This window comes from Salmo salar, chromosome ssa22, assembly GCF_905237065.1.
Source record: "Salmo salar chromosome ssa22, Ssal_v3.1, whole genome shotgun sequence".
In the NCBI taxonomy this organism is placed as follows: Eukaryota; Metazoa; Chordata; class Actinopteri; order Salmoniformes; family Salmonidae; genus Salmo; species Salmo salar.
This window is the reverse complement of record NC_059463.1, coordinates 5551508-5575879: the sequence shown is the minus strand read 5'-3', so window position 1 is coordinate 5575879 and position 24372 is coordinate 5551508. Positions and strand designations below refer to the sequence as shown.

Genomic DNA, 24372 nt, shown 5'->3' with positions numbered 1-24372 from the left:
AACAAAATTACTTTTTGGTCAGTGTGTGTAACTTTTAACTAGGCAAGTCAGTTAAGAACAAATTCTTATTTACAATAACGGCCCGGACGACGCTGGGCCAATTGTGCGCCGCCCTATGGGACTCCCAATCACAGCCGGATGTGATACAGCCTGGATTCGAACCAGATGAGATGCAGTGCCTTAACACACACATGGACGCAGCTGTCTAACTATTTAACTGTACTAGAATGCTTAAAAGGCCAGATTTTTTAATATCAGTTATCGGGTTTCTTTTGGCAAGAAAAATATTGGATATCGGTATCGGCCAAAAATGTCATATCGGTGCGTCACTACTGGTCATACTTTTAGCTTTTTTACCATTTTCAGTGCAGGAGGTACAGAAAGCCCTGAAATCCTTAGATCAGAGATATCCTGATCCCTGCTTTCTAAAACTGGCAGCTGATGTCATAGCTGAAACACTTACATATCTGTTCAATCTAACCCTGGAATGTAATGAAATTCTAAGGATCTGGAAATTAGCAATTGTCCAACCACTTTTAAAAGGGGGAGATCCAACTCTTAAATAATTATAGTCCAATCTCAAAGCTGTCACCCCTGGTGAAAACCCTTGTTAGTGAACAGCTAAAATATTTTTATATACTATTTTATCAATGTACCAAATCAGGCTTCAGGAAGAAGCATAGCACAATTACAGCAGCCATGAAGGTTTTGACAATGAAGCCCTTGACAAAAAACAGCACTGTGCCTCACTTTGTATTGATCTCTAAGGCTTTTGATTCAGTTGATCACGCTATACTGAGGCAGAGATTGTCGAGCGTAGGTCTTTCGGAGCATGCAGTTGCATGGTTTGCTAACTATCTGTCTGATAGAACTCAGTGCACTCAATTATGGGCTGTTAAATTGTCTGTCTGATGGTGTGCCCCAGGGCTCTGTACTTGGTCCCATCTTATTCACTATTTATATAAATAATTGACCAAAATGTGCAAAATACACAACTTCACTGTTATGCTGATGATACTGTTATTTATTGTTGTGCCTTGTTTTTAATTTGCCGTTTTATTTCGTTATACTCCTGTGATTTCTTTGGTTTTTACTAGATTAATCTAGTGAAAAACCACAAGTAATCTAGTAAAAAACTACAGGTACTTGTAGTTTTTCATGTCTGTCTAATTGTGTAATGACTTGGTGCGACAAAATAGAAGAGAAAGAGTAATAGAAAAAAGTGTGTGTGTGTGTGTGTCTCAGAGAGTGATGGAGCGAAGGGAGAGAGCGAAGGGATGGAGCGGAGTGATGAGCGAAGGGAGAGAGGGATGGAGCGGAGGGATGGAGCGAAGGGAGAGGGATGGAGCGGAGGGATGGAGCGAAGGGAGAGAGGGATGGAGCGAAGGGAGAGAGGGATGGAGCGGAGGGAGAGAGAAAGTGAGGGAGAGAGAAAGTGAGAGAGAGAGAAAGTGAGAAAGGGAGAGAGAGAAAGGGAGAGAGAGAGAGGGAGAGAGAGAAAGGGGGAGAGAGAAAGGGGAGAGAGAAAGGAGAGAGAAAGGAGAGAGAAAGGAGAGAGAAAGGGAGAGAGAAAGAGAGAGAGAAAGAGAGAGAGAAAGGGAGAGAGAGAGAAAGGGAGAGAGAGAGAAAGGGAGAGAGAGAGAAAGGGAGAGAGAGAGAGAGAGAGAGAAAGGAGAGAGAGAGAGAAAGGGAGAGAGAGAGAAAGGGGAGAGAGAGAGAGAAAGGGAGAGAGAGAGAAAGGGAGAGAGAGAAAGGGAGAGAGAGAGAGAAAGGGAGAGAGAGAGAGCGAAAGAGGGAGAGAGAGAGAGAGAAAGGGAGAGAGAGTGAATGAGTCAGAGCTGAGCGTGTCCCACAGGAGTGAGTGGGCTGAGCAGAGGAGGAGGATGGCGTCAGCAGGCTGACAATTTAAGAGAAGACATTAAGAGAGGGAAAAAAGAACACTGCAGAGAAAAGAGAGGGGGAGGGAGAGAGGAGGGACAGAGCAGGGGTATCCTCTATGACAGAAGAGGAAAGAGTGTGTGGCAGGTCAGGATTGAGAGAGAGAGAGAGAGGGAGGGGGAGAGAGGGACAGAGTTGCATGAAGAGATGGCGTGTGAGAGCAAAAGGTGTTGGCCAGGATGTCACACCTCCCTCATTCATTATGAATGACAGAGAGGAGAGAAAGAAAGGAAGAGGGGATACTGATCTTTCTATGCATTATTGACGAGGGAAGGAGTGCTGGAATGTGTGCGGGGGAGCAATAGATAGAGGGCGGTAGAGCGAGAGAAAGACAGGGGTAATTTAGGCCAAGACAGCTTGGCCTAAATAATCCTTCCTATCATACAGCAGTAAAACAAGTCATGAGACAACAGAAGACCACAGACACTACCATGAGAGCACTTCCTTATGAACTACTAACAATCGACTAGCCTATTGCCTGCCTCAACTATTTTCAGCCACACTTCACAATATCATTCGTCATACCATTAGAATATAAGGAGAAAGGGCAAGTCACAAGTACACATAAGAGTGTGTTAACACTAGTGCAGATGAGTGAGTCACCAGGGACTCCACCACGCAGCATCCTTTCATGTCCACAAGCCTTTACATTCACATTTCCTAACAAACGGGCAGATGATTCAAGACACTAAAATACCACTGGAGTTGCACGCACTGGGGTTAGGCACTGCATGAGGTTAGGGCTAGGCTACATGTGTTGAAATCTAGGATAAATCTGTGCCAATGAGCGTGTAGCTTGATTATCCTCATTCAAAAAGATGCTGCCTGCAACAGATCGGTTGCTACATTTTCATTCACTCACAAAATGTGTGTCAACACAAACATCAGAAGCTAGTCCCGCTCCCATTACAAACCTTATGTAATTTCTGCACTTTTTCTAGTATAGGAAGGAGGAGCAGTCAGTGATGAGAGAGAGAGAGAGAGAGAGAGAGAGAGAGAGAGAAATGGCAGAGAGCAGAAAAAAAGAAAATCTCAATGATGAAACAGACTGTGCTGCTGTGTGATTGGCCCATGCCTCCACCAATGGGAGGCCCAGCTCCATGGCAACAGGCTCTGTCACCAAGACTACTTTCTGTAGTACCCCCCCCCCTTCCTGCCTGCCAAACACACATACACCTCTTTTTTTAGGCTACATCACCCTGCTTCCTTCCCCTTTGCCAATTACCTGGCTCTGTGCATTTACACACACAGAGAGAGATAAAGACATCAGGGTTTCGCACACTGGTTTATGTACAGATCAGGGTTTCACCGGACATTTATATGCATTGGGTGCGTAACCTGATTAGGGTGTCCACCCACTGTGCTCAGAATGACATAAATCCCCTTTAGATTACGGTAATTCATATTAACAGAGCATAAAAGTTGATGCAACGATGTGCGTCCCTTTGTAGCGAATTCTCATACGCACTTTGAAGATCGTTATTCTATCCACATTTACAGTTGTGGGATGATAGATCCCAAATGCAAAACAACCAGTAGAACTAGGCTACACCCCAAAACCAGTAAAAAGCAAGTCTGATGTAACAGATCAGAACCTTTAGCTTCAAAATGTTGCTAAACTTCTTTATTCACATTATAAAATGCAGCAATGCGCACAAAGCAGTAGGCTAAGCGCAAATGTTTGTTCCATAATGCAATTAGAGGGAAAACACTTGTCAAAAGCCCAAAGCACGGTTTCATGTGACACATATATCGTTTAGACATTGTGATAGAAGAGGGGGATCTAATATGAAACAACTAGCATGGGTTGCTGATATGACTAGGATTGTGCGTTTGGCTACTGGACAATGAAAGAAAGTTTATATCAAATAATTGCCTCCGCGGATACGGTCTGATTTGGGCTGCAATTGACATGCAATTGAGTATATGTTTTTAAAACGCATACTGCCTCCAGCTCATAGCAAAGTGGTGTGACGTGCTGATGAAGCCTACCTTCCATTGCCTATGCATTTAGTGTTTGAGATGCTGTAGCAGCAGCTCTCGTGCTGTCTGACAGATTTTCCACTCAAAGGCCCCATCTGTACTCGTGTGATAAATAAGATACATAACAAATATACTGAACACACGGTCCAATTTAATAACTAAATTATGCAAATTAACCTACAGACTGATAAGCATGACCAGTCAAATGTATTTACATAGACTGGTATTTCCATCATTTAATAGGCTAAAAAGCCTATTCTTTTTTCTCCCAGACAATTGGCTGGCACCAATTTCATTTATCGGCTTTTCTATTTAAATAAATTATTTATTTTGGGCCAAAAGCCAACTATTACCGGCTAACGTAAATCCTGGTGCAGATGGTTGACTCCCTCACACACTCTGCTCTGCTATGTTCTGTGTTATGTTGGTGAATAAGCGAACTGGTGCAGGCTGCAGCAGATCTGTTCCAAGTGAGCCCTGAACTAAGCAGATTGAGGAGCAGACAAACACAGAGAGGGGGAGAAGGAGTGAGGTCTGAAGAGCTAACTAGTAAACCTCGACAGATAGGGAGGTGAACTTCCTTTTCTGGGGTCCTGCACTCGCATATGGACCAGCTAGTAGCATACTCAGCCCAGCCTGAGCCCCACACATCATTAGGCTGATTCCCTACTTTCCACATATTGTGCCAACGTAGCCAAAAGCATTCACCAAATGTTTCAGAAATACCTTAAAATAGTTCTCCAAACATTGCCAGTTAAATTTTAAGGGCCATGTGTTTTATCTCAAAGTTAGTTAATACAGTAAGCTTCAGTGCATGGGGTCAGTGTGGAATTCTTTCCCTCCCTTTACACATCCTTCCATTCAGAGGTTTTCCAGGAATGCCTGAGCCAGACTGCAGCCCCCAGGGAAAGAGGGGATGATTAGAATGGAGAGGACACCATCCATCCAGCCAGCCAGGCACCATGCCACGTCCTTCCCTTCCTCCCTCACTTTCTCAATCCATCCAGCCAGGCCCCCCTGCTACCTCCCTCTCAACCCCAGACATCCAACAATAGATAGGGCTACAGACTTGGGCAGCACTCCTGTCCAGTAGGGCTTGGAATTGCCAGGGACCTCACAATATGATATCACGATAGGTGGCGATACGAGATGTACTGCAATACTAACAATTCTATATGTATTGTAATTCCATTGTCAAAAGCATACCGCTCACCATATGTCTGCTGCAGAGGGACAAAAGAAAGCTTGGAGAAAATGAGTTGGTCAGCCACAGAAACAAAAGTGCTGAAAACAAAATTGGCATCCTGATTTAAAAGATGGGGAACAAGCTATGAAGGAAAAATACTGGAGTTTTGATGAAGGTAAAGAGAACTAGCGCAAAAAGAATATTGCGCTATTGTCAAAAAGGCACGATAAAATCGTCAAAAATAATATCCCGATTGGTAACCATCAATCCCCCCCCATCACTACTGTCCAGTGGCTTCCATCCAGGGCTTGGCTGAAAGTAACCACAACCCATCAATGAAAATACTCCAAATAAAGATGCATTAAAACCTGTTTACAGACAAAATGGGCTACATCTCCCTGTGCTGTTCCAAGTTACTGAAATGCAATAGCTACTGTATGGTGTGCTGTATTAGGATGAATACTCCTGCCCTGAAGCCTACAATAGATCAATATCAGTCAAACGGACATGAGGCCAGGGCCCGCGCCGGAACGGATCAGTTGGATGGGCATTTGGGGGGGGTTCACGGGACCTGTGCACATATGTTTTAAAAATGGGTGTTATAGTAAAGACCGTACACAGCGCACGAGTTTCACGTTTGCGGAAGCTTACAATTTAATCCTAGCATTTTTCCCCGATCTGCGTCCAGCCTGCTAGAGAACTTGCAGCATTGAGTAGGTTTACATGCACACTAACAACTCGATATTAAACTGATTATGCAGTAGGCATATTACGCAAGAGTCACATAAACACCTTACTCTGCTTATCTTAAATCGGCGTAAGACCAAAATCAAAGCAAGCATAAACCGATTAAAACCTGGTTTTATTGGCAAACTTTCAAATTATTAGGACACGTAAACAGTTTAAATCATTGTACCAGCGGTGTATTTGATCTGTGCATGTGCTAGGACCAGCTGAGCGAGCCGCCCTCTTCAGCCCAAGTAAAGGGAATTTGGAACAACAATGTATGCGTCTTAGAAGTAGTCTACACATACAAACTTTATACGTCCAAACTCAGAATGCAGTAGCATGTAAACATTTTATTCCAAGTATTATATTAATCTGATTATCCACAACAATCACATTAATTGTGTTCATGTAGCCGTACTCACTGTTTCAACTAGCCCATTCCGGCCTCCATTTCCCCGGACCAGTGAGCTCGGGAGAGACGTTTTTCAGCAGGCATGTTCAGGTATTTTATGACGTTTTAAGAGCATTCTGGAGAGCGGAGTGCATGCATTCTGGAGAGGAACACGCCATATCGGCGGCAAACACCCCTCCCTTTATACTCAAGACATCTTCACACATATTTCCCATGCTTTTCACTGGCCTATTGCCACATGCACCGCACATATTGTGGGCTTCCCAAATAGGCAGAGGCCAACGCGCATCTGATTTGAAACAAATTCACAGCAATTTTTATTTATTTAGCGAAGCTAAATGATCCTCTGTGGCTAAGTCAATTTTGTGCACAAATTTGTTTACATCCCTGTTAGTGAGCATTTCCCCTTTGCCAAGATAATCCATCAACCTGACAGGTGTGGCATATCAAGAAGCTGATTCAACAGCATGATCGTTACACAAGTGCAGCTATTGCTATGGACAATAAAAAGCCACTAAAAAGTGCAGTTGTGTCACAACAGGAATGTCCACCAGAGCTGGTACCAGAGAATTGAATGTTAATTTCTCTTCCATAACCCGCCTCTCCAAAGTCATTAGAGAATTTGGCAGTATGTCTAACCAGTCTCAAAACCGCTTCAGAGGGAGATGGACACCTAGGCATTGGCGGCTCATAATCAGAATCACTGCCACTGTGAAAGATAAAAAAAATCTCACGGGCGCTTCACATCAGTGACCCAGAAGTTGATGGGGAGAATGACAAGAAGAGAGGCACAGCAAGGTTTGATAGGCTCTGCAAAATCAAACCTCTCTGCCCCAACATCGTTGAGGCCTGCAAGACCTATTTTCAGCCCGCCCAGAACCTGTCCATAGATGAGAGGATGGTAGCCTCAAACAATACACGCGGAACAAACCAACAAAATGGGGTTACAAACTGTTTGTTTTGGCTGATTCTGTGTGTGCCGACACTTGCAATTTTTTGTTTATGAGAGGGGGGAAAAAACAGTTTTGCTACTGGTAATGGACTTAGTTATGATTCCGTTATGGAGCTATTAGATTTTCAACTGCTGGGGAAGGGCTACAAACTGTTTGTGGACAACTTCTACACAAGCCCTACCCTGTTTACAGACCTGAGGAAGCGGGATGTGCGGGCTTGTGGCACCATTCGGACCAACAGAGTGGGCTTTCTAAAAACAAAGTTGATCGGGCTGAGCGGGGCATCATGCGATGAATTCGTGAAGATGACCTGCTCTTTGTAAAGTGGATGGATACCAGAGAGGTGGTCATGTGCACAACTATCCACAAGTCCTTCAGTGGCGATCACGTCGTCAGGCGTGTGAAGGACGGTACCGGGTCATGTACCACAAAAAAATACTATAATGTTCTCCACAAGACCATGAAATGGTACAAGACATTTTTCTATCATTTCATCGACATTGCTGTGGTGAAGGCCTTCATCCTCCAGAAGGAAATGGCTAAGAGCTGTGGACAGACCCCCATCTCACAGCTAGCCTTCAGAGAGCTGCTCATCCAGGAGCTTGCTAGCTACAGCAAGTCCACTGCATCACCTTCTGTCCCCTCTACCTCTGTCCCTTCTGCTCCTTCAACCAGTGGTGTTCACCTGCCCAAATGTATCTCTGCAGGCATGAATGTGGGTGTGTTAGAATAGAATTTATGTATTTTGTATATAGTTATTTGCTTCAAAATGTATCACTGTACCAATTCAGCCACTTGGGTACATTTGTGTGGGACACCTGGGTGACTTCATGCTCAATATCATGTAGCTCACTCATTCTTGAAGTTATCCGTCTGAAACTTTGCTAAACTATTGTTGCCCTCTTATGTTCTTCATTCAAATTATCCCCAGCATCCTATCTGAATGTTTGGCTGTTCTTGGTCATTTGAAAGATGCAACAACAATAAAAACAGAAAACATATGTTTTTTCCTTGTATTATCTTCTACCAGATCTAAATGTGTTATATTCTCCTACATTCAATTCACATTTCCACAAAATTCAGAGTGTTTCCTTTCAAATGATACCAAGAATATGCATATCCTTGCTTCTGGGCCTGCTACAGGCAGTTAGATTAGGATATGTCTTCAGGTGGAAATTGAGAAGAAGGGGGGATACCCCGAAGAAGTTAAGCACATTGCTCATCATTACAACAGGAGTATAGCCTACCTGGCTGACATGAAAATGAACCACGGGAAAAGCGTCCTCCATTCGCTATTTAAGTGCATAGATGACATCTCTTTTTATTTTTTTCACCTCCCACTATTTCGAGACAGGTGCATGATAATGGTCCATTTACAATCAAAACAAATTTCACACGTCATTTAGTATATGTAAAGACAAAATTAAATCAATAGTCTGATGGGTGACAATATTAGCCTCTCTCATGAATAATATATTATCAATTGTGAATGATGCCCAGTGTAAGGCAAGAAACAATGTAATTTTTTGGGGACTTTTTGGAATCATAGTCCAACAACTCATATAGCCTAGCCCATAGGCCTATATGTTTTGATAAGGTTTGTATCACAACTAAAGTGGCCAAATAACTGCTTAAAATTAAGCACATTAATCTGCTTTACATGGGGCGTAGAGCCTAACTTCCCCTACATAAGCAGCACATGAGATTCAAGTTTGTGGAAGATAATCTTCTCCATAAAAATGCACCTTTATAATAAAAGCATTACATGCATAATCACATTTGTAGTCACTTTTTATAATGGTGTTTTCCCGCTAATGGAACATTCACGCTTATAGGCCTATATGTTTGTGTGTCGGGGGGCTAGGGTCAGTCTGGCATATCTGGAGTATTTCTCCAGTGTTCTGTGTAAATTTAAGTATGCTCTCTCTAATTCTCTCTCTCGGGGGACCTGAGCCATAGGACCATGCCTCAGGACTACCTGGCATGATGACTCCTTGCTGTCCCCAGACCACATGGCCGTGCTGCTGCTCCAGTTTCAACTGTTCTGCCTGCGGCTATGGAACACTGACCTGTTCACCGGACGTGCTACCTGTCCCAGACCTGCTGTTTTCAACTCTCTAGAGACAGCAGGAGCGGTGGAGATACTCTTAATGATCGGCTATGAAAAGCCAACTGACATTTACTCCTGAGGTGCTGACCTGTTGCACCCTCGGCAACTACTGTGATTATTTGACCATGCTGGTCATTTATGAACATTTGAACATCTTGGCCATGTTCTGTTATAATCTCCACCCGGCACAGCCAGAAGAGGACTGGCCACCCCTCATAGCCTGGTTCCTCTCTAGGATTCTTCCTAGGTTTTGGCCTTTCTAGGGAGTTTTTCCTAGCCACTGTGCTTCTACACCTGCATTGCTTGCTGTTTGGGGTTTTAGGCTGGGTTTCTGTACAGCAATTTGAGATATCAGCTGAGGTAAGAAGGGCTATATAAATACATTTGATATAGCCAACTACCGTGTGCGCATTGCTGCGCTTATAATGTGAATAAATAAACTATTAGGCTATCAACATTAAGCTAATCTGTTGCGTCAGCTTCATTGTGGATTTTTTTTTTATGCAAGTGGTTGTATTAATTTGGGATCTATCGGATCCCACAACTGTCCCAGACTATGTTTGGAATATTTACTTCTCGCACAGAATGTCAACTTTTGTACGATTGGGGATAGTAGATTGACATAGCAGCAAAAGCACTAGCCTACTCATCTTGTTGGCTGATGATATCTTCTATATGCACCTCGGAATTGGATAAGGACACGTGCAGTTGCGTCCCCGAAGTGTCTGTCTTCACTTGTAGCCTGTGAGAAAGGCCTGATCACGTGATGGAGAGCCATGTGAATGAGAGGTGCTTCGGGAAACACACAGCACTCAGGGAGAAGGGAACAACAGCCACTGGCCGCAAAAGGCATGGATTTTCTTAGGGTGCATTACGGTCACACAAAGGGGATGCCACCGGGAAATTGTAGGTATTATCAAGTGCTTGTCAAATTGTGAATGAGAGACTGATGAAGTGTGTACAGCCTGCGCTAAAAACAAAGCAGAGCTCATGCCTTTCATGTGACTTTTTTCAAATCATCATTAGTCACATCACGCAGCCTTAGCATGCATAAAAAATCTAAACTTTAGAACTAAACTCAGCAAAAATAGAAACGTCCCTTTTTCAGGACCGTCTTTGAAAGATAATTTGTCAAAATCCAAATAACTTCACAGACCTTCATTGTAAAGGGTTTAAACACTATTCCCATTCTTGTTCAACGAACCATAACAAATTAATGAACATGGACCTGTGGAATGGTCGTTAAGACACTAACAGCTTACAGACGGTAGGCAATTAAGGTCACAGTTATGAAAACGTAGGACACCAAAGAGGCCTTTCTACGGACTCTGAAAAACATCAAAAGAAAGATGCCCAGGGTCCCTGCTCATCTGCATGAACGTGCCTTAGGCATGCTGCAAGGAGGTATGAGGACTGCAGATGTGGCCAGGGAAATAAATTGCAATCTCTGTACTGTGAGACGCCTAAGACAGCGCTACAGGGAGACAGCTGATCGTCCTCGCAGTGGCAGACCACGTGTAACAACACCTGCACAGGATCGGTACACCCGAACATCACACCTGCGGGACAGGTACAAGATGGCAACAACTGCCCGAGTTACACCAGGAACGCACAATCCCTCCATCAGTGCGCAGACTGTCCGCAATAGGCTGAGAGAGGCTGGACTGAGGGCTTGTAGGCCTGTTGTAAGGCAGGTTCTCACCAGACATCACCGGCAACAACGTCGCCTATGGGCACAAACACACCATCGCTGGAGAAGACAGGACTGGCAAAATGTGCTCTTCACTGAAAAGTCGCAGTTTTGTCTCACCAGGGGTGATGGTCGGATTCGTGTTCATCGTCGAAGGAATGAGCGTTACACCGAGGCCTGTACTCTGGAGCGGGACCGATTTGGAGGTGGAGGGTCCGTCATGGTCTGGAGCGGTGTGACACAGCATCATCGGACTGAGCTTGTCATTACAGGCAATCACATCATTGTGATTTACAGAGAAGACATCCTCCTCCCTCATGTAGGACCCTTCCTGCAGGCTCATCCTGACATGACCCTCCAGCATGACAATGCCACCAGCCATACTGCTTGTTCTGTGTTATTTCTTGCAAGACAGGAATGTCAGTGTTCTGCCATGGCCAGCGAAGAGCCCGGATCTCAATCCCATTGAGTACGTCTGGGACCTGTTGGATCGGAGGGTGAGGGCCATTCCACCCAGAAATGTCTGCGAACTTGCAGGGGCCTTGGTGGAAAAGTGGGGTAACATCTCACAGCAAGAACTGGCCAATCTAGTGCAGTCCATGAGGAGGAGATGCACTGCAGTACTTAATGCAGCTGGTGGCCACACCAGATACTGACTGTTATTTTTGATTCCCCCTTTGTTCAGGGACACATTATTACATTTGTTAGTCACGTCTGTGGAACTTGTTCAGTTTATGTATCAGTTGTTGAATCTCATGTTCATACAAATATTTACACACGTTAAGTTTGCTGAAAATAAAATGCAGTTGACAGTGAGAGAACATTTCTTTTGCCGAGTTTACTGAAGTTACATTAATAACTCTAAGGCATACAGAAGTACCCATTTCTTTTTAACCCCTCAACACAGAATAGCTGCATGTGCGCACTCCCTCAAATCGTTTGGAGAAAATATCCTCTCTTTTATTCAATTGTATTCTTCATACTATAACATAATATACAATAATGCCACGGAATTCTAACCAAATCTTGTCTGCTAAATGAACTAGTATAGCTCACAGCCATATAGTATAGCCAGATCAGGACCAAACATAAGGCAATGCAGAGCATGCTATTCTATTCTTCTGAAATAGACTACATTTTCTTATGTATCTTTAGACCTGTCTAAAATAAAGAATGGATTTCTTGTGAAGGTGTAGGCTATATTATTTATTAGACCTTTTAAAATGTAGATGTTCTAAAAAGGTCTACATCAGTGGCTTGTAGGCTATGCGTGGAAGACAGGAGATGCTAAATGTGTTTGTTAATTAACGGTCAATTACCGTGAGACCGACAGTTATTTGCTTGACAATCACCGGCTGATTACATTTTGTGACCGCCACAGCTCTACTACCGAGTTCCAAATTGCCTCTGGAAGAAGTAACGTCAGCACAATAACTGTTTGACAGCAGCTTCATGAAATGGGTTTCCATGGTCTAGCAGCCGCACACGAGCCTAAAATCACCATGCGCAATGCCAAGCGTCAGCTGGAGTAGTATAAATCTCACAGTCATTGGAGCAGTGGAAACGTGTTCTCTGGAGTGATGAATCACCCTTCACCATCTGGCAGTCCAACGAACTAATCTGGGTTTGGCGGATGCCAGGAGAATGCTACCAGCCACGATGCATACTGCCAACTGTAAAGTTTTATGGAGTAGGAATAATGGTTTGGACTAGGCCCCTTAGTTCCAGTAATGGGAAATCTTAACGCTACACCATACAAAGGACATTCTAGACGATTCTGTGCTTTTAACTTTGTGGAAGACCCTTTCCTGTTTCAGCATGACAATGCCCTGAGCACCAGGCGAGGTCCATACAGAAATAGTTTGTCGAGATCGGTGCGGAAGAACTTGACTGTGCACAGAGCCCTGAACTCAACCCCATCGAACACCTTTCGGATGAACTTCTCTCTTAACATATTTGCCTGACCTCACTAATGCTTGTGGCTGAATGGCAGCAAGTCCCCGCAGCAATCCACCAACATCTAGTGGAAAGCATTCCCAGAATAGTGAAGGCTGTTACAGGAGCAAATGGGGGACCAACTCCATATTAATGCCCATGATTTTGGAATGAGATGTTCGTTGACTTTTGGTCATGTAGTGTATTTTTGTTCAGTGTACTTTAAAGAACTAGTAAAATGATTGTCAGACAGCTCTGCTGCATACGTAGGCAGGCTAGCCTAGCTAAATAGGATAACTAAAGACAGTACAGTATGTTGAGCAGAGATAACATTGTCTGGCCGGCTGCCACTCCCTAAGCAGAGATGACGTTAAAAATAATAATGCCATAAAATTAAAAACTAAGTAATATACACAACTGAAGTATTTTATTATTTCATAGTATTTTTCTTTTGATGTCTACACAATGTGGACCTGACAGAGTCAATGGAATATTTTTGCAAATTAATGAATGTACACTATTTCGGGGTTTTGAATTAAAAAGCTGTAAAATCATTTCAATGTACATTTTTCATAATGCACGTTTAAAATGTTATCAAAACCAAAATGGAAAACAATGATTATTTTTTACAAATCTAACAGGAACAACCTCAAAAAACACTAAATCGCTCAGCACTAGCCCATAGATAAACCTGTAGGTTCTTCAGCCACTCCTTTTGTTCCCTTCCCACCAGCCAAGCCCTCTGCCCCCTGGAGAATCAATCCAAATCAAATTTTACTGGTTGTGCACACAGATTTGCAGATGTTATCGCAGGTGTTTCTAGCTTCAACAGTGCAGTAATACCTATAAAAGAATGTTTCATACAATACAGAAAAGGTATCGTAATATCAGAACACACAATGTAAGAGACCGGAATATATACACTGAACAAAAATATAAACACAACATGCAATACTTAAAGATTTTATTGAGTTTATAGTAGAAAATCTCCATTTAAATAAAACAATTAGGCCCTAATCTATGGATTTCACATGACTGGGCAGGGGCGCAGCCAAGGGTGGGCGCCCACATGGGAGCCAGGCCCACCCACTGGGGAGCTAGGCCCAACCAATCAGAATACGTTTTTCACCATAAAAATGGCTTTATTACAGACAGAAACCATCCTAAATTTCAGCAGCCGTCAGAGAGGCTGGTCTCACTGCAGGTGAAGAAGCCGGATGTGTAGGTCCTGGGATAGCGGGGTTACACGTGAGCGGTGGTTGAGGCCGGTTGGACGTACTGCCAAATTCCATAAAATTAGGTTGTAGGCAGCTTATGGTACAGAAATGAACAATCAATTCTCTGGCAAAAGCTCTGGTGAACATTCCTGCAGTCAGCATGCAAATTGCATGCTCCCTCAAAACTTGAGACATGTGTGGCATTGTGTAGTGTGACAAAACTGCACATTATAGAGTGTCCTTTTGTCCCCAGCACAAGGTGCACCTGTGTAATGATAATGCTGTTTAATCAGCTTCTGGATATGCCACACACATTTGTTCACATCAATGTTAAACAAGCTTTTTGTGTATATGTAAAATGTATGGGATCTTTTATTTCAGCTCATGAGACATGGGACCAACCCTTTACATGTTGCGTTTATATTTTTGTTCGATATAAATATACAGTGCATTCGGAAAGTATTTAGAATTTAGAACTTTTTCCTAGAAGACCAGCGTCCCAGAGTTGCCTCTTTACTGCTGACGTTGAGACTGGTGTTTTGCGGGTACTATTTAATGAAGCTGCCAGTTGAGAACTTGTGAGGTGTCTGTTTCTCAAACTAGACACTAATGTATTTGTCCTCTTGCTCAGTTGTGCACCAGGGCCTCCCACTCTTTCTATTCTGGTTAGAGCCAGTTTGCGCTGTTCTGTGAAGGGAGTAGTACACAGCGTTGTACGAGATCTTCAGTTTCTTGGCATTTTCTAGCATGGAATAGCCTTCATTTCTCAGAACAATAATAGACTGATGAGTTTCAGAAGAAAGGTCTTTGTTTCTGGCCATTTTGAGCCTGTAATCGAATCCAAAAATGTTGATGCTCCAGATACTCAAGTAGTCTAAAGAAGGCCAGTTTTATTGCTTCTTTAATCCGCACAACAGTTTTCAGCTGTGCTAACATAATTGCAAAAGGGTTTTCTAATGATCAATTAGCCTTTTGAAATCATAAACTTGGATTAGCTAACACAACGTGCCATTGGAACACAGGAGTGATGGTTGCTGATAATGGGCCTCTGTACGCCTACGTAGATATTCCATTTAAAAATATACAAAAATCTTCCGTTTCCAGCTACAATAGTCATTTACAACATTAACCTGTTAGGGCTAGGGGGCAGTATTTGCACGGCTGGATAAAAAAATGTACCCGATTTAATCTGGTTACTAATCCTACCCAGTAACTAGAATATGCATATACTTATTATATATGGATAGAAAACACCCTAAAGTTTCTAAAACTGTTTGAATGGTGTCTGTGAGTATAACAGAACTCATTTGGCAGGCAAAACCCTGAGATAGATTCTGACAGGAAGTGGATATCTGATGTGTTGTATTACCTTTAAACCTATGCCATTGAAAAACACAGGGGCTGAGGAATATTTTGGCACTTCCTATTGCTTCCACTAGATGTCACCAGCCTTTACAAAGTGTTTTGAGTCTTCTGGAGGGAGATCTGACCGAACAAGAGCCATGGAACGATGATGGCCCATTAGACACCTGGCGCGCGAGTTCATGTTGGGTACCCTCGTTCCAATACGTTATAAAAGAGAATGCATTCGTCCACCTTGAATATTATTCATGTTCTGGTTAAAAAAGGCCCTAATGATTTATGCTATACAACGTTTGACATGTTTGAACGAACGTAAATATATTTTTTCCCCTCGTTCATGAAGTGAAGTCCGGTGGGCTTAGATCATGTGCTAACAAGACGGAGATTTTTGGACATAAATGATGAGCTTTTTTGAACAAAACTACATTCGTTATGGACCTGTGATACCTGGAAGTGACATCTGATGAAGAGAATCAAAGGTAATGGATTATTTACATAGTATTTTCGATTTTAGATCTCCCCAACATGGCGGCTAGTCTGTATCGCAACGCGTATTTTTCTGGGCGCAGTGCTCAGATTATTGCAAAGTGTGATTTCCCAGTAAGGTTATTTTTAAATCTGGCAAGTTGATTGCGTTCAAGAGATGTAAATCTATAATTCTTTAAATGACAATATAATATTTTACCAATGTTTTCTAATTTTAATTATTTAATTTGTGGTGCTGACTTGAATGCCGGTTATTGGAGGGAAACGATTTCCTGAACATCAACGCCACAGTAAAATGCTGTTTTTGGATATAAATATGAACTTGATAGAACTAAAAATGCATGCATTGTCTAACACAATGTCCTAGGAGTGTCATCTGTTGGAGATTGTAAAAGGTTAGTGCATAATTTTAGCTGATTTTATGGTTTTGGTGACGCCTGTCTTTGAATTGGCACAACATTACACACAACTCTTGTAAATGTACTGTCCTAACATACTCTAAATTTATGCTTTCGCCGTAAAACCTTTTTGAAATCGTAAAACGTGGTTAGATTAAGGAGATGTTTATCTTTCAAAGGGTGTAAAATAGTTGTATGTTTGAAAAATTTGAATTTTGACATTTATTTGGATTCAAATTTGCCGCTCTTGAAATGCACCTGCTGATGGAGTGCACCACCTAGCCCATAGAGGTTAACAATGTCTACACTGTATTTCTGATCAATTTTTTGTTATTTTGCTGGACAAAAAGTGATTTTCTTTCAAAAACAAGGACATTCCCAAACTTTTGAACGGTAGTTCAAAACGCTGTTGGTTGATTTGATTGCGCAGGGCTGCTTACAGTTAGCCTACAATTATAGTGAATTTGTATTTGATTTTGAATAGCCTAGTAATAGGGCATTGTTTATATTTATTTGAGTGACACATTACCTTCAGCTATACAGAATCTCACCACCATGCATTTCCATCTCCTCTTCTCTCTCCTTGTTTTCCTTTCTTGAGCACGCAGACAAAAACATGTCACAATTGATGTTCCCGAACAGATTTCACTTCGTTTCCCAAATTAAGCACTGGGTGAGTTATTCTGAAATGGATTTCTCAGGTGCGAAAAATCGGAGTGGCGGGAAAGCATGCAGCCTCCATTCACTAGGCTGCAGATGACATGTATTTTTTCCCCCTGACCCTGTTGCTGTCCATTTGAAAAATGGGCCATTCTAAATCAAGACAAATTTCATATATTAGTAAAGACAAGATTACATTGAGAATAGTCTGATGGGTGAAAATAAGAACACTTGATGAAAGAACAGCTGTGCAGCCTGAGGCAAGCAACAGAGCTGAGGGAGGGCAGCCTTAGGCAAGCTTTTTTTTGTGCTACTTTTTCAAAATCATCAAATGGTCTATAGTCACACCATGCAACCCATATATATTTTTATTTCTAAGACATTCTAAGGTTTGTATCATTCACAACTAAATTTGCCAAATAACTCAAAATCTAGCATATAGGACCGGTTTCAAATTATCACTTGTACGCTCAACATAGCCACTTCACATGCACACTTGCTTTGTAATGGGAAAACATCCTTTCAATTTAATTCAGCGAAGTTCAATTATATTCTTCTTACTATAAAATCAGATAAAATAATGGCAAGTCATATCCTGTTCTTCTGAAATACATTTTCTTCATAGCATGTTTCTTTAGAACTGACTAAAATAAAGAATGGATTTAATGTGACGTGTATACCAAACTGATTTATCAGACTTGTTAAAATGTAGATGTTCCAAAAGGCACTAAGTGGCTTGCATGCGTGGAGGCCTGGAGATGCAAAACCAATTTATGTTAATTAACGGTCAATTACCATAGGACCGGCAGACTTTTGCATGACAATAACCGGCTGTCAACATTTCTTTACCGCCACAGCCCTAGCCAGGCACACCCGTTTGGGTCAAGAACTGCAACGCTGCTGGGTTTTTCACACTCAACAGTTTCCTGTGTGTATCAAGAAGGGTCCACCAGCCGAAGGACATCCAGCCAACTTGAAGCATTGGAGTCAACATGGGCCAGTATCCCTGTGGAACACTTGACACCTTGTAAATTCCATTCCCAGAGAAATTGAGGCTTTGCCTTCCGAACAGCCTGAATTCTTCTGGGCATGGAAATGTTGCTCAATTGTTATCAAGGGACCAAACATGTGACATCCCCACACCATTACACCACCAGCCTGTACCGTTGACACCAAGCAGGATGGGACCATGGACTTACGCTGCTTACGCCAAATCCTGACGGCCATCTGCAATGATGCAAAAGGAACCGGGATTCGCCGATTTTTGCGCTCCTCAATTGTCCATTGTTGGTGACCGCATGCCCACTGGAGCCACCTTTCTTGTTTTTATCTGATAGGAGTGGAACCCGATGTGGTCGTCGGCTGCAATAGCCCATCCGTGACAACAAAAAAAACGACGTGTTGTGCCTTCTCAAGATCATTTTTGGTAGGCAAACAGGGTTCGATCGGTCATTAAAATCCTGGAAATGTCATGGTGAGTGCTTTACCGGCATGTGTGCCAGTGGGCTTGAGGAGAGACAGGCATTGCAGCAGGTAGCTTATAAATGAAAGGATAGTCTAATACATAACCTATTTAAAACATTGTGTGGCTGGGCTGGTCATGTTGGTACTTAACTATTTAGCTAATAGCATGTATTAATGTCATTGTTATGTCTGATAAAACTTTCCATCGGCACTCGTGAATAACCGCAAATGGCTAACACGCAGTTGATGAACAGATGCGCGTTAATAATATAATCCTATATATTTTGGTTGTAAAACTCTTAATATGGGAAAAATTGACACCGTTGGAAAACTGGGATTCCCCTCTATTCAACATTGTCCATGTCTTGATAACAACCATACAGTCACTCTTTTGGCCCATGGTGTTACAGACAATTATTTAAGTGACTTGAGCTTTCGGAGAAGTAAGAATAAAAATCTGGCATACTCAGGGCTCTACAGTGCGACCATTTTACTCGCATATGCGAGTAAATTTTTGTGTGAGAGACCTGGAATGTTTAATTAGGAGCACCAGTGCGCCTAGAAAAATGAAGGATTCTAGCTTTATTACCGCAAATGTTTTTCATTGTGCTACTAAATGTCTGTGTGTGCCTACATTTTTCAACTTTGGTGCACATGTGCTCCTTGTAAAAAAAAAAAATTAAAAGTCAGCGTAGTGCCCTGCTACTTGTCCAAAGGACAAGTGGCTAAAAATGTTAATGTCAAGCTCTCGGGTGCATATTGCGAATCAATAGCAGCTTAAAAGCCCCTGATATTGACAACTAAAACCTAGGCAACACCTTATTTAACCTGTTAGGGCTATTGACACGGCCGGATAAAAAAAACGTACCCGATTTAATCTGGTTACTACTCCTGCCCAGTAACTAGAATATGCATATAATTATTGGCTTTGGATAGAAGACACCCTAAAGTTTCTAAAACTGTTTGAATGGTGTCTGTGAGTATAACAGAACTCAAATTGCAGGCCAAAACCTGAGAAGATTCCATGCAGGAAGTGGCCTGTCTGACAAGTTGTGTTTCATCTTGGCTCTTTTTATTGAAGACTGAGGATCTTTGCTCTAACGTGACACTTCCTACGGCTCCCATAGGCTCTCAGAGCCCGGGAAAAAGCTGAACGATATCGAGGCAGCCTCTGGCTGTAACACATTATCGCTTTTGGCAAGTGGCCGATCAGAGTACTATGGGCTTAGGCGCGTGCCCGAGTCGACCCGATGCTTTATTTTCTTTCGTCTGTTTACCTAAACGCAGATTCCCGGTCGGAATATTATCGCTTTATGAGAAAAATGGCATAAAAATTGATTTTAAACAGCGGTTGACATGCTTCGAAGTACGGTAATGGAATATTTAGAAATTTTTTGTCACGAATTGCGCCATGCTCGTCACCCTTATTTACCCTTTCGGATAGTGTCTTGAACGCACGAACAAAACGCCGCTGTTTGGATATAACTATGGATTATTTTGAACCAAACCAACATTTGTTATTGAAGTAGAAGTCCTGGGAGCGCATTCTGACGAAGACAGCAAAGGTAATAACATTTTTCTTACAGTAAATCTGACTTTGGTGAGTGCTAAACTTGCTGGGTGTCTAAATAGCTAGCCCTGTGATGCCGGGCTATCTACTGAGAATATTGCAAAATGTGCTTTCACCGAAAAGCTATTTTAAAATCGGACATCGAGTGCATAGAGGAGTTCTGTATCTATAATTCTTAAAATAATTGTTATGCTTTTTGTGAACGTTTATCGTGAGTAATTTAGTAAATTCACCGGCAGTGTTCGGTGGGAATGCTAGTCACATGCTAGTCACATGCTAATGTAAAAAGCTGGTTTTTGATATAAATATGAACTTGATTGAACAAAACATGCATGTATTGTATAACATAATGTCCTAGGGTTGTCATCTGATGAAGATCATCAAAGGTTAGTGCTGCATTTAGCTGTGGTTTGGGTTTATGTGACATTATATGCTAGCTTGAAAAATGGGTGTGATTATTTCTGGCTGGGTACTCTGCTGACATAATCTAATGTTTTGCTTTCGTTGTAAAGCCTTCTTGAAATCGGACAGTGTGGTTAGATTAACGAGAGTCTTGTCTTTAAAATGGTGTAAAATAGTCATATGTTTGAAAAATTGAAGTTTTTGCATTTTTGAGGTTTTTGAATAACGCGCCACGGGATTACACTGGCTGTTGAGTAGGTGGGACGCAAGCGTCCCACCTAGCCCATAGACGTTAATCCATACTATCTGATACACACCCATCAAAATATCTCCCAAGTCTCACAAGAGATAGATTTGCTAAACACTCCCCACATTAGATAGAAACAGGCCGTAACAAAGTGACAGTCAAACACCATCTGCTGACAAAGAAGCCTCAGAAAAAAGGCTACATAGTATAAAGAGGCGAGACCAAGCATTATGGGGTAAAGGCGGCAGGTTTTCATCCACCTGAAAGAGCAAATGAGACAAAGAAACGAGAGAGACAGAGCGATTGGTGTGAGGGAGGAGAGAAGAAGACAATGCTATAAATAGCAGCAGATTTTTTTATTCAAGAGGGCTTTGCTGCTGCGCTCTCTCTCTTTCTCAGTCTCTGGGAGAATCTCAATTGCATACTCTCCCCTCGCCTCCTCCAAACCCATTGTAGGAGAAGGTCAGAGGGGAGGGACCTCTGGCTTTCTCATCCAATGGGTTTTGAGAAGGAGGCGAGGAGAAAGGATGCGGGGAGTACGCAATTGAGATTCTCCCCCCTCTCTCGCAAGCGCTCCACTTCTTTCTCGCCGTCTCCCTCCATCTCCAACCCACCCTACCCTCTCTTTTTCTGTCACCTGCACCCTCTTTCTCCCCATCTCTCCACCCCCCTCTCTGTTCCTAGCACATTATGTTCTGTGTTAGTCTTAATGGTTAGCCAGATGTTCCCACCCAATGTTTTGTAAGAATCATCTATTTGCTGTCACATATAGCTACAGTACAGTACACATCTCCATGGATAGCAGGCTCCTTATGACGAATTCTGTCTGTGTCCCCCCCCTCAACTTTCCTCTCCTCTGCATAGACAGACCAACTAAGCCACCAACGGGGTGACCTCGCTCCCACTCCCTTCCTCCCCCCTTCTTTCACTCCCTGTCTCCATCTCTCCTGGCTCAGTCTCGGTTATCCCTCCCTTCCATCCGCTCTGCTCTATGACAGGTTCCAAAGTGACAGACCCTTCCTGTCAACTCTCCACCCCTGCCCCCCCTCCCTCCCTCCCGCCTACAGGATGACACAGTAGCAGGGAATTCCTCATTACCTCAGCACTGTCTTCACCAAAGTGTTCTCACACTAGCCAACCCACCCACTAGCACAATATATATGTAAGCCATAATTATGCAGCATAGCTTACATGCACCAGTAATAAAATGCACCACTAATAAAATGGAACAGTCCATAGACATAGTTAGATAGTCGGTGACATCATTAACATCACAATTAAAACCAGTACATCCAAACCATCTAAAAACCAATGCAGGTGAACAGATTACAGAAGGTTAAATAGATTGATTATAAAACCGTAGTTATGGGGACAAATCCAAAGTTACATACCGGGATATTATTTTAGATTATAGAATCGTATCGTTTTGACAATATCGCAATAATATTTTTGCGCTAGTTGGCTGTATCTGCACCAACATTTTCCAAAATAGCTTTTTAAAATTGGGAGCCAATTTGTTTTTAGCACTTTGATTTCCTTGACTGATCAAAAAAAACTTGTTTTCTAATGTTCTCATCTCCCTGCAGCAGACACATGGTGAGCAATATGTTTGGAACATTACATCACGTTGAAGTCACAGAATCAAAAATACATATCGGTACCTAAGTATCGTGATAATATCGTATTGTGAGGTGCCTGGCAATTCCCAGCCCTATAAAACTGTACTTTATAGAAGCTATTCTAAGCTCCAGATAGATGTAAGCTAAATCATACTTTAGCAACGTTACAAAAGACAGGACACAGAGACAGATAAGAGGCGATAAGCTAAGGCAATCCACCGAATAAGAGTTTGAAGTTTAACTTTGACACATCCCGCGTAACTGGTAAATGTATAAATGTGAATAATACAAAACACAAGTGGCGCACACGCAAACACACATCGCTTGCTTACTGTGTTTAGAGATTTGCAGCTCCCATGCAGAGGTTTTGCAGGATGAATGATCGGGTGGAACGACAGGCTACAACATATCGCTACGCTGGCAGATCGCTGACATCACTTCAGTCTCAATAAAACACTGACTGTATCCGAGGAGAATCCATCCGTCCCCCACGGTCATCTAGCTACCGCTAGCCTAAAGCTTATTTTATGGTCTGTCTGTCCTCTCCGTCTGTTCTAGCTAGCTGTACATGTCGGAGCTATTCTATGTCGAGGGTTTTGCAAACGAGGAAGGAAGGACCCCTCTTTTGACTGCCCCTTTTTCTGAATGAAGTGTACAAGCACAGAGACGGTGAGCGAGAGAGCGAGCGAGCACTCTCCTCTCACTATATCATGTGCACACTGCTCTGCCTCACTCTACTCCTTCACCAACGCTCCCTTCCTCGCACTCCCTCTCACAGTAACAATATAATTGTGCTGACAGGCAGCCCAGGGCTAGTGAGAAAACCCAGCTGTTTGAAGGACTGTCACTGGCAGCACGATGGCAAGACACACTTCAATGACGAAAAACGGACAATGAAAAGTTCATTCCTCCATTCACCCACTCAAGGTTTGCATTGCATCCCTCCTTGCTGTATAGGAAGCCACATATAACCTAGATCCACAAGAGCAAGCCATGTGACCATCACTAACCGTCAAGTCCTCAATTACAACCAACTACGCTAGATTCTCTGTTACACTAGTCTCATTCAGTGCCCTTGGGTTTGGATGAAAAACAAACTGGTGGTGGTGGTGGTGGTGGTGGTGAAGAAAGAAAGAAAAAAATATCAATTGCAAATTGCTGTCTGGACATGGACTTGCCAACGTAGTCAATAAGCAAGATTCAATTCACCGGGCTATTGATAAGACCTATAAAGAGATTATAATTCGAATAAAAACAAAACTTGCTTTAAATAGGCTGTCTAAATACAGTTATAAGCAACATATTTGCTCCCCGTGGGCGCATAATAATACAGACAAGGCAACAAACCGGAGGGTTTTACGCACATCCAAACTGTTCATAGGAGCTGGATAAAGATCCAATATGAAGAGAAAGTGAAGGAATGTCCACTTAACATTATACTGATTGCAGGAACCATCTTACAGATGAAATTTGCACTTCTCCAGAAATAGCTGACGAAATTGCACTGCATTTTAACCATATAACCTACCGTTCAAAAGTTTGGGGTCACTTAGAAATGTCCTTGTATTTTTTTTGTCCATTAACATCAAATTGATCAGAAATACAGTGTAGACATTGTTAATGTTGTAAATGACTATTGTAGCTGGAAACGGCAGATTATTTTATGGAAAATACTACATAGTAGGCGTACAGAGGCCCATTATCAGTAACTATCACTCCTGTGTTCCAATGGCACGTTGTGTTAGCGAATCGAAGTTTATCATTTTAAAAGGCTAATTGATCATTTGAAAAACCCTTCTGCAGTTAGCACAGCTGAAAACAGTTGTTCTGATTAAAGAAGCAATAAATCTGGCCTTCTTCAGACTACTTGAGCATCAGCATTTGTGGGTTCGATTACAGGCTCAAAATGGCCAGAAACAAAGACCTTTCTTCTGAAACTCGTCGGTCTATTCTTGTTCTGAGAAATGAAGGCTATTCCATGCGAGAAAGTGCCAAGAAACTGAAGATCTCG

General features: G+C 42.5%; 1 protein-coding gene across 14 annotated transcripts in view; it reads right to left on the bottom strand.

Annotated features, from left to right (window-relative positions):
* r3hdm2 (R3H domain containing 2) overlaps positions 1-24372 on the bottom strand; it is a 117417-nt gene that overhangs the window by 51412 nt on the left and 41633 nt on the right. The window contains exon 1 of one of the 14 annotated variants that reach the window (XM_014165954.2): positions 22694-23307. The exons of the other annotated variants lie outside the window; for them this stretch is intronic. The gene's annotated coding sequence lies outside the window, so the exon portion shown is untranslated. Of the gene's footprint in view, positions 1-22693; positions 23308-24372 lie in introns of those variants that run through there. 14 annotated transcript variants of the gene reach the window in all.